Source organism: Protopterus annectens, chromosome 8.part0 (assembly GCF_019279795.1).
Source record: "Protopterus annectens isolate FY-2018-M chromosome 8.part0, PAN1.0, whole genome shotgun sequence".
NCBI classification, from domain to species: domain Eukaryota; kingdom Metazoa; phylum Chordata; order Ceratodontiformes; family Protopteridae; genus Protopterus; species Protopterus annectens.
The window spans coordinates 354506275-354518971 of record NC_056741.1 but is presented as its reverse complement, the minus strand read 5'-3'; positions in this window follow the sequence as shown (position 1 = coordinate 354518971).

The following is a 12697-nucleotide window of genomic DNA, read 5'->3' as shown; positions in this document are numbered from 1 at the left end:
GTGTATTTGGACAATACGTAGTGTGATATACTGTCATATACACATTTACAGACACATAACAGCCAGATGCACATCTGAGATACCAGGGTCTATTGCTGCTAACTAACTTGACCGTGTCTCCAATGTGTTACACGTAGGCTGTACACATCACATGCATAACTGGCTTGGATTGTGGTAACAGTTACCTGTATGATTGATGGTGACAGTGGTAACAATAACATAATACATGGGACATATACCAGGTGTACCTTGGTGTAATAACAGTGTACACAGCGCACACATCCCCCACTGGATATTGTACTCCCTGAAACCAATGATGACACTCTGCCATACCCACCATCACAGATTGGCTGCGACTGCAATACAACCCATAGTATACCCCAACAGTGGTACTACAGGGATATGCATCTCATGCACATGCCACATATGTAGTATGGTGTTGCATTGTCATGCCTCACCTATGGGCAGCAATAACACTATCTGTACTACTGTGTGACAATGGGTATTGTAATAGGAGTATGTGGCCTTAGAATGCTGTACCATACAGATATACGGACATGCACAACTACACACACATGCCAGAACATAATGGGTATCCCATGCCTATCACCCCATTTATAAAACACTGTTGTGCTGGTACTGCAAGGCTCATGTAGACAGTATGGGGGGAGCTTAAAATGGAACATGTAATGTCCCATACAGCAGCAGCCACAACTGACTATGGCAATGGGTGTTGTGTTGGTTGTCAAGGCCCTCATGGAATTCCCATGTACAGGTGTGCTAACCCACAGACACTGCTATACTCAGTCATGCACATGTACACATGTGTCAGTACAGGGGTGCATCCCTGCAGGTGGTCATAGTTGTGTACCTAGCTATTGTCCAAGGGGAGATGGGTTGTGTAGGGGTTGTGTGTGCAGTGTTATCCTGCCAACTGCCAGGTGGCAGCGGGCAATCTACTGACAGGCACTACTGTCATGACCCTCAGGGTGAGAATAACATGCAACAGCCAATCCTCCAGGTGCCTCCTGCACATGGCCACTGAGGTAATCAAGGTGACATGTATGCAACATGCATTACAACACATGGTTAGTGTCTGTGATGGAGACCGGTACCCAAGCATGTTCTGTTGACTGTGTTAGTGTAGTGGAGGTACCTGTGGCATGTGGTGCATGTGGTGCATACAGGGTGACATCTTCTATATGTGCCACTTCTTATACAGCTGGGCAGACATGTCAGTGTCAATCAAGCTTAGATTGCCTGTACATATCCCAGCTGGATAGTTGCCATCTGCACATCTACACAGGGACTGACAGTCATCAGCTTGGCAAGTAGCTATGCAGTAGCATGAGTGCATTGTCAGACATCTGACAGCAATATGTATGCCATAACTACATGTTGGATGCCCTCACATGTGCTGTACAGACAGTAGTCTACAGTTACATTCCACATGATGGATCATTACCCAGTAAGGGGTATATACTGTGACACAGCTCACACACTGGGGATACAACAGGGAGGCCTCAGTGTCCAGCCATGGTCGCAGGTGTACCTGTTGACAGTACTACATTAAGCAATCTGCTCTTGCCTGGGTTAGCACTGTCAACAGTACTACTGCCATGATACACTATATGTCAGTGTGACAGCACGTGCCCTGGGCTACTACACCTGTATGTAACACCTTCACATGGATAACAGTGCTGTACAGGCCTCATATAGGTCTGTGTCCCACACATGGCACTCACATCCCTTGCTACTGTAATGACATCACATAGGTGCATGTATTGTACATGGCATTACATGTACTTATTACAGGTTATCAGACTGGGTTGTGTGTCCTGCTTACCAGGGCTAAGCTATGCTTAGCAAGTATCAACACTGCTGCAATATAACAGCTAAGCTGATTTGTGCACTGGTAAATGCTGCCTACACTGTGTAAGTGCCCATACATTTACCCATAGCTTAGCACTACTTAGTTTCACTCAAACCCACACAAACATGCTTAAAGCTGCTCAAAACTGCCTTAACTACACTGTATCTGACAGCCCTTGTTCTGCCCAGCAACAAAATAAACAGCCCTTGCAGGTCTTGAACCCAGGACCCTTTACACTGAAGTCACAATACTCAACCACTACCCCATGACCACTGTGAAGACAGCTGTTGTCTTACCAATATTGCTGTCAATACACATATTGAGTAGTATTGAACAATTGCCTTTAGTTCCTAAATTGTGTATTCCTTGTTATTAATATGACTGTTGCATCACATATGTCATTTTATCATAACGTGCACATAGCAGCAGATACATATGGTGAGATACATGTGGGAGGGTATACATGACCATGACGTTTACTCATGACAGGCATATGGTCGTATACATATAATAGGTCTATATATGTCTACATATACATACACATGTATACTCATACATATGTCTGTATACACATCTGTATAGTGCTACATATATATATGGCCATGTGTAGATCTCTTTGTATGTACATATATATATATATATATATATATTTATATATATATATATATATATATATATATATAAATATAGATATATATATATATATATATATATTTATATATATATATATATATATATATATATATATATATATATATATATATATAGATAGATATGTGTATATATAGATATACGTATATGTATATATAGATATATGTCTATATAGCTATATATGTATGCACATCCTATGTGTACAGTTATGCCTAGTTATGTTGGTATATATGTAGATATGTACAACTATATGTGCATATGGGATCCGTACAGATCCCTGAATGCACTTTCCATGGAAGCAGAAATCACCAAGCATATTTAACCGAAAGTGCTGTTCACCAAAGCAGCACTTTCGGATAAGTATGCTCATTGTGCCAGTCGTACTACGATACGGATAAGGGAAAATTCCCTTTTCCCCTCTGTAGTGCAACTTCGAAGTGAGAATATTAAAGTAGGGGGTGTGGGAGGCGTAGCCCCCCAACATGGGGGGTTCAGGGGGGCATGCCCCCTGCATAAAAGTAGGTTTCATGTTTTTTATTTTTAAACATACTTTACCGTAAGTGCTTTTTCAGTGAAAGCACTTTCGGTAAAGTATGTTCGGTGATAATGGATTCAGATATTTGATCTTTTAATCAAAAGTCCTAGATCCATGTGCATACATATCTATTCTGATATACCTACTACTGACAATATATATGTAGATATCCATATGTATATGTGCATACGTATCTCTATCTGTATATGTGTAGGCATATATTGCTCTGTATATGTATATATCTGAGTGTTTATATGTATATATATATATATATATATATATATATATATATATATATATATATGTACATATACATATCCATCTATACATGTAGATATGTATATGTGTGTATGTCTATATAGATATATGGATAATTAGATATACATGTATGTTCACCATAAGTCCTGAAAATGGAGTAGAGCCCTACTTCATTCCCAATAGTCCCAACTTCCTAGTGCAAGAGGATGTCAGGTATGCATTTCAGGTATATTTGTAGACTATTGCTACTGTAATAGGGATTGTCTTCACAGACATGGTGTGTGTGGGAGGTCACATCTGCTTTTAATATGTGCACCATTGGCTACCGACAGACATCCTAAGGACATCATAGTACAGTACCAGTACTAGCACAGTAATGCTCCTGTGGACTACAGCAAAAATATGGCCAATATATGTGGACAGTCTGACACACTCTGGAAAGTCCAGAGGTATACACAGAACCCCTTAGTGCAAGACATATGGACCAAGTCTAACAATGTGGATGTTAACAGCCATGTAGATGGGTATAACATGTAACTACTGGTATACCTATGCCCCCATAGGTTATGGATTCACACACCCCTGTCTGTCCTGACACATAATAACTGCTGGTACAGAGGTACCATGGTCACATACTACCCACTAGTTATTGACATATGCATGACCGTTATGGTGGCCCGGCAGCAGTACATCTTCAAGTATCTGGACATGACATCTCACTGGGTAAGTACGCTAGGCATGTAACAAAGCACTGTGCTGGCTACAGGCAGACTGGCTCAACACTGGCCTACATTTCCTACATTTCCTATGAGGGAATACACATGTACCTGCATATATAGCAAGCTCTACAGACATGTCACAGCACAGAGCAATGGACACCTGTGTGAAAGTGCATAACCAAAACCAATGTGAACACAGCCACAGCAGCATATGGTAAGCTAGAGTACTATTACAGTATATGGACTATCTGTTCAACACCATCCTCATATGTGCCACTCACACACTAACCCTACATATACTGGGCCACTACACAGTGTGGTCCAATGCCTGTCTGTGGAATGGGACATGTGTGTGTTTGGCCCAACAAACATGTAAGCCAATAGGGTAACATACAGTGGAGCAGCATGTAACATCAGATAGAACAGGACCAAGAACAATGACATCTACCACAGTCTGTACACAGGCCAAGGTACATATTAACAAAACACACACTGTTGACAATCACCATAAGTACACAGACCTCAGTACTGTACACACAACCACAGAATGTCCAGGTTATGTCATCAAATATAACCCCTACTATACATAACATGTGTAGCAGTCTGATATCTCACTGGCTTGTTATCAGATATGATGTCAATAAAAATGGTGTACAGCACATATACACCCCTTAATGCATGACTTATGTATAAAGGTTGGCAGAGTTGTGGCTGGAGGCACAAATGCAAGGTCATTATTGACATGTTGCTGTGATAATCTCATACATTTACTGTTGTAACAGGGTTTGTTGCAACATATGTCCTATGAGGGAATTGAAGTCAGTAACTCTCACTGCTGTCACCATCTACAGACTGCAATCCTCTCATTACCTTGTGCAGTTCACAGATAGGTGCTCTGTGGGTAACACAAGAAACAAAAGGAACCACACACTACCCAGTCTGCAGATGACCCTACTGATGGGGGTTTCTCATAAACATAGCACTGACATGACAGGTATTAAAATATGTAGGACAGCCATATCCACACACACCCTGTTAAACCAACATTACTTCAATTGCAGTATAGCAGCATTTGCAGTCTGTAGTCAAGTCAGGCACATCCTTCTCCTGTGTGTTGTCCTGTTTCTACAATGTATGTTGTTAGAGGTAAATCCTCAATCCATCTGTTATGCTGTTTGCCAAATAAATCTAGTTCCTGCTCACAGTGAATGAAAAGGCCCAACACCAACCTGATGTTCCTAGATATTGGATTGTGTTCCCATGCAATTGGCTATGGGAATGTTACCACAGCTTTTCCACATGCTATCAGCTAGAAGAGGGCTGCAATTCATGCAGAGGCCATCAGCTGATCATGAGCATCACTTACAATACACATGCGGCAGTCTAAGAAAAGCAGGTGTAGATCTCCACATCCACAAGAGAGGGAGTGAGAGCGGCAGACAGAGGCAAAGTAAAGTCAGGGAGGGGTGGGAGAGTAAAACTTGAGCATGTTTGTGTCACACACCTACCAGCACAGGGTATCAAACCCCTGACGACTATGTAGTGCTATCACATTTCTATCGGATGCGCCACATAGGTTACATTTTGAGGAGCCCTCAAAACATATATGTGATGGTGAGTGGCATCTGCAACAGGGACATGGTAACTATACGGTAGGTATAGTACATGTGCCTGTCCATATGAACAGGTGCCAGTGTCAACACAGCCACACTCTCACAGGGATGCACACACATTGAGACACATGGCAGGGCCAGGAATACAACTCATCACTAGTGAGATTAGTGAGATTGCCACAACACATTACTATGCAGGTATCACATGCACCACATGGGTAATACAGAGGTGATATGGGCAAAGGGTATGTGGAGGTGTCTGACATTAGACAGCATGCTACAGTATGCCAGTGGAGGTTGTAGTGAGTGTAACTGTGATCATACGCATCATACAACACACACACATACACACACACACACACACACACACACACACACACACACACACACACACACACACACACACACACACACAAGGTGCCAGTACTGACATGCATGGGTGCATTGCTTCATGGGTGTGTAGTGGTCGACTGTGCCAGACAGCTATACAAGGCTAGGTGATGGGTATACCTTGGCATCAGCCAACATGACACTGGTCTGCATTGTGGCTCAAGGGTGTAGTTTCAGGATTTTCCCACACAGGTGGGTATTGTATTCACCATCCAGTCACCTGGGTGACTACTGTGTGTGGCCAATGCTGTGCATTGCTTGCCATGTATGTGTTCCTTAGTCCATGACATGGACAGTGTCTGGGATGTCCACACCTCCCACATGCATGTACAGTGACATGTGGAACTGTACCTGGAGTGTCTGCCCAGGTTGTGTACACAGATTATCATCAGATGTGCCAGTACTGGCCTCATGTGGCAGGTACTGGTAATGGACAGCAGGTTTACCCTGCACCTACATTGATAGCATGATACGGCATTCCCTGGTGTCAGTGGCATCTGTCCATACAGGGCATGTTTTCAGGCATGGTTTGTCCTCTCTGGGTCACATTTGATGGCACCACAGGTATTGCAGTTGTCCAGTGAGGAACATGGGGAAGGTGCACTGTCGGCATGTAAGTGCCTATTCGACAAATGGACAGGGTGCCATGCCCTCTGTAGCCCATTGTAATTACACCATAGTTACTATCAGTGGCCAATATGAAGAGTACTACCAACATAGCGGCTGTTGCCTAGGCAAGTGTGTGTGTGTGTGTGTGTGTGTGTGTGTGTGTGTGTGTGTGTGTGTGTGTGTGTGTGTGTCTGTACGGGACATGGGTTAAGAGTGTTCTCTGGTTAATACTATGGTTGCTAACTTTGTTTGCCTGGCATTGATGTCACATGTATGGGTATGGATTTGCACCCCAGCCTCTTGGCTATTTTACATCTGTTATCCCTGTATGGTGGACTTTGTGATATATACTAGGGCCACCACATAAGAAATTTGCAAAACCCACTCCACATTGAGCGCAGTTGTTACACACTCACCACCACACAAGATTCAAGCTACAACCACAGACAGACACTCACACACACACACACACACACACACACACACACACACACACACACACACACACACACCTGTCATGTCTGGAATTATAACTCCTACCTAACTAGTTTATTACACTACAGCAGTACACAGTTATATGACGCGCCATGGAGATTACTGGAGTACTCCTTCCCTAAAGTGTATTTCACATTGGATGACATCAGCAGGATTGCCAAAGCAGGGCATTTGAATTGTAGTGAGTGTGGCTAGGTTAAACTGCATTGCTCCCTAAACAGACATTGCAACACACACAAAACATCCATAACTGACATGTGTGGGTATAGAACCCCTAACAGAGTTCTATATCACACTACAGCATGAAGCTGTTATAGGACGCACCAGGGGGATTACTGGAGTACTCCTTCCCTAAAAGTGTAATTCACAATGTATGACAGTAGGATTGCCAAAGTAGGGTATTTGAATTGTAGTGAGTGTGGCTAGGTTAAAATGCATTGTTCCCTACACAGACATTGAAACACACACAAAACATCCATAACCGACATGTGTAGGTATAGAACCACTAACAGAGTTCTATATCACACTACAGCATGAAGCTGTTATAGGATGCACCACAGGGATTACTGGAGTGCTCCTTCACCAAAGGTGTCATTCACAATGAATGACATCAGCAGGATTGCCAGAGTAGGGTATTTGAATTGTAGTGAGTGTGGCTAGGCTAAAATGCATTGCTCCCTACATAGACATTGAAACACACACAAAACATCCACAACTGACATGTGTGGGTATAGAACCAGTAACAGAGTTCTATAGCACATGACAGCATGAAGCTGTTATAGGATGCACCACAGGGATTACTGGCATACTCCTTCCCCAAAGGTGTATTTCACATTGGATGACATCAGCAGGATTGCCAAAGTAGGGCATTTCAATTGTAGTGAGTGTGGCTAGGCTAAAATGCATTGCTCCCTACACAGACATTGAAACACACACAAAACATCCACAACTAACATGTGGGTATAGAACCCCTAACAAAGTTCTATACCACACTACAGAATAAAGCTGTTATAGGGTGCACCACGGGGATTACTGGAGTACTCTTTTCCCAAAGGTGTATTTCACATTGGATGACATCATCAGGATTGCAAAAGTAGGGCATTTGAATTGTAGTGAGTGTGGCTAGGTTAAAATGCATTGCTCCCTACACAGACATTGCAACACACACAAAACATCCATAACCGACATGTGTGGGTATAGAACCCCTAACAGAGTTCTATATCACACTACAGCATGAAGCTGTTATAGGATGCACCACAGGGATTACTGGAGTACTCCTTCACCAAAGGTGTAATTCACAATGAATGACCTCAGCAGGATTGCCAAAGTAGGGTATTTGAATTGTAGTGAGTGTGGCTAGGCTAAAATGCATTGCTCCATACACAGACAAACACACACACTTGCCATGTCGGGGATTAGAACTCCTACCTAACTAGTTTATCACACTACAGCAGTATGCAGTTATAGGACATGCCACAGAGATTACTGGGCTACACCTTTCTGAAAGGTGTATTTCACAGTGTATGACATCAGCAGCCTTGACAAAGTAGGGCACTTGATTTGTAATGAGTGTAACTAGCCTAAAAAGCATTGCTCTCTCCACAGATGGTGAGACACACACACTTGCCATGCTTGAGATTAGAACTCCTACCTAATTAGTTTATTACACTACAGCAGTATGCAAGTATAGGACACGCCATGGAGCTTAATGGGCTGCAGTTTTCCAAAAGATGTATTTCACACTTTATGACATCAGCAGCCTTGACAACGTAGGGAATTTGATTTGTAGTGAGTGTGAATAGCCTAAAAAGCATTGCTGTCTCCACAATGGTGGGACACACACACACACACACACACACACACACACACACACACACACACACACACACACACACAAACACACACACAGTTGCCATGTCTGGGATTAGAACTCCTACCTAGCTAATTTATTACACTACAGCAGTACGTAGGTATAGGACGCGCTGCAGAGATTACTGGGCTGCAGTTTTCCAAAAGGTGTACTTCACAGTGTATGACATCAGCAGTCTTGTCAAAGTAGGGCATTTGATTTGTAGTGAGTGTGACTAGCCTAAAAAGCATTGCTTTCTCCACAGACGGTGGGACACACACACACATACCTGACATGTTTGGGATTAGAACTCCTACCTAGCTAGTTTATTACACTACAGCAGTATGCAGGTATAGGATGCGCCATGGATATTAATGGGCTGCAGCTTTCCAAAAGGTGTATTTCACAGTGTATGACATCAGCAGCCTAGACAAAGTAGGGCATTTGATTTGTAGTGAGTGTGATAGCCTAAAAAGCATTGCTTTCGCCACAGACGGTGGGACACACACACACACACACATACCTGACATGTCTGTGATTAGAACTCCTACCTAGCTAGTTTATTACACTACAGCATTACGCAGGTATAGGATGCACCATGGATATTAGTGGGCTGCAGCTTTCCAAAAGGTGTATTTCACAGTGTATGAAATCAGCAGCCTTGACAAAGTAGGGCATTTGATTTATAGTGAGTGTGACTAGCCTAAAAAGCATTACTCTCTCCACAGATGGTAAGACACACACACACACACACACACACACACACACACACAGTTGCCATGTCTGGGATTAGAACTCCTACCTAGCTAGTTTATCACACTATAGCAGTATGCAGTTATAGGAAGCACCACAGAGATTACTGGCATAAACCTTTCACAAGGGTGTATTTCAAAGTGCATGACCTTAGCAGGCTTGTCATAGTACAGCTGTGGGGAGGGCAGTGTGTGTGCATGAACCTATAGGCTAGTCACACTCACTATAAATCACGTCTGTGGCTCTGCTCGACAGTGGCACAGGAAAATAATTTTCTTGGGTGGCAAAAGTCAGGATACCTTTTTGGCTGGGCTTGTATATGCCCCAGGGCCAATGGCCTAGTACTTCCTATGAACCTATAAACCTATGGGCCAAAGCCCATTCATCTAGAGGTTGACACACCACATGTGGGTACAAGCAGAGTTACATTCCACAGGTACATGTATACAGCTGCTAGATGACTACTTCCTTGTACAGTCATGTCACACAGCTAGCACTTGCACCACATAGTCCAGCATGCTGACAGATACCAGTGGCTAAGGTCAAAAGTGAGTGACATCCAAACCTCATGTGGTTGTAGCCATTTGGCTGTATGCTGGGTGGGACAGGCCTCATAATGGATGCCCACTTGTGACAGTCACTCTATTCCACACATCTGTGTATGTCTACTTTTGGCTTATTATAGTGTGTTGTCCTTGGATATATTGCTGTATTCCTATCCAGTGTATGTGCAAAGCATGAGTGCTACATACTGAGGAGTGTCTGCACTAACATCTGCAAATGCCAGTTATGTCTGGTCCACTGTTGTTTGCAGACATGGCCTTCATTTGTGTAAGTGTGTGAGCATGCCCAGTATGACCTTTCAGTATGTTGTTGGCTGACATTGCCCTCATTTCTCTAAGTGTGTGAGCATGTGGAGTATGCCCTTCTGTATTGAATGTGTGGATCAATTCCAGGTAGTTTGTACTGCAGTGCAGACATTTGTGTTGTCCACTTACAGGTAGCATACTGTTTCTGCTGGATATCCATCAATCATTTGGCAATATGGGGACAAACTGTACAGGGGATAGTGTGTACTGTAGGTGATTGTGTCTGTGCTTCTTCAGCTGCATGGTACTGCTGTTAGCAGAGATATTCAGACATGTGTACTTTTATACACAGTGATGTTTTATGTCCTCGTGTATTGTCAGGTGGACATTCTTGCTCACAGTGACGACTTGTGGGACAAGGTTGACTGCAGTTGTGTCCAGTATTGTGGGCAGACACCTACGTATTCATGGTAAGTTATGCCATTCTGGAGGGGGAGCTGCAGACACTTGTTGCTGGGTTTGTGTATCCTGTTCAGCACCTTGGTACAGTGCTGGCAGAGGATCCCATACTTGTCCTCCCATCAACATGGCAGTATGGCCTTATCTTGCTGTGGCAATGCCTCACAGCTGTACAGATTTGCACATGTTAGCCAGAGGCAGGGGCCATGGCTCAGGACATTTACTCTATTGTGGTGTACGGACAGGTGTGTAGCCACCCATTTATGTGTTTGCAGCCAGGGATAGTGTGCACACAGCTTGGTGTCGGACCCTGCACATTCCATGCTGCCCATGCTCCCACACCCCCCTCTGTTATTCTAACATTTTCCATACATTATGCATACATTCTGTGATACTTTCCCTAAGGGTACACCACATCACAGGTGTCTGTTAGTGTTGGTCCACAGTTCGTGCAGTGGGACATGGTGGACATGTTAATGTGGTTTGTCCACATGGCCTTGCATATGGCTTAAATGGAGTGTGTTATGTTGTTATTTGTGTGTGCACGACATAACATGCATTGGCAGTATGTGTGAGACACGGGCATTTGGCAGGTGCCTCTGGGGCATTAGGTGTTGATGCAGGCCAGATGTGGCAGGCTATTGCATTCTGTGTGTCCTACAGTCCCAGACCACCATATAGTATATTCCCCTGGGGTGACAGGGTAGATGTGATAGTTGTTCATGCCAATACTGTGTATCAGTCTTGATCAGGTGGTGTGGATGCTGGCAGGGTGCTACCTACAGCTAGGGATACACCTGCATGGGACACCTGTACTGCATGCTGCAGTCTTTTTCTATTGCCATATAAAGGTGGGGTCATACTGTACCCATTCCCCACAGCAGGGATATTGCCAGAGAGGTGACTGTGGGTGGTGTTTGCGTGGCTGGGTGCATGTCTGCTATGGACACTACTTGCATCTGACACAGAGATATGCATGGGGCATTACAGTTATTCTGGCATGTGCGGGTATATCAGCTGATTCCCAATACATCAGTCCTTACCGCCTTTGTGATCTGCAGGTGCTCAGGCAGACATCACCGGTATCCCCTACTACAGGTCCTGTTACAGTGATGCATACCTATATGTACATATCCAAGGGTGTCACCATTTCATAGTGACACAATATATACTGCATGTCTGGGGTAGTTTCCGCTGTGTACTGCTTGTATATCTAGCCCATCTACCATGCCATGTCAGACTTTCAGATAATGACACATATCACCACCATACATTTACAATGGCTTACTGCTTGCATGTGTTATACTGGTGGGGATTGTCTTTGGCACTGCAGTCATGAGGGCTTGTCCCTGTTATCAGCAGTAGTGGGCAATGGCCACCAGGTCTTACCTCAAAATGCATACATACTGACCACTCTCAGACATTATGAAACACACACCATCCTAACACACTCAGACCTGCATATTGTGCAACCTATCCTGCTACATTGGCCACCTCTGGCCATCTGTGCTCTACTCATATTATAACTACTCATACATGTTACTACATGTCTACACAAAGAATTGGGAGAGCAGACCTGAGTGTCACTACATTTCTACACTGGACTGGGTGAAGGGGCAGACCTGTCTGTTTCCACATGTCTTCATAGGCATGGGGGGAGGCACACCTGACTGTTAGTACATTT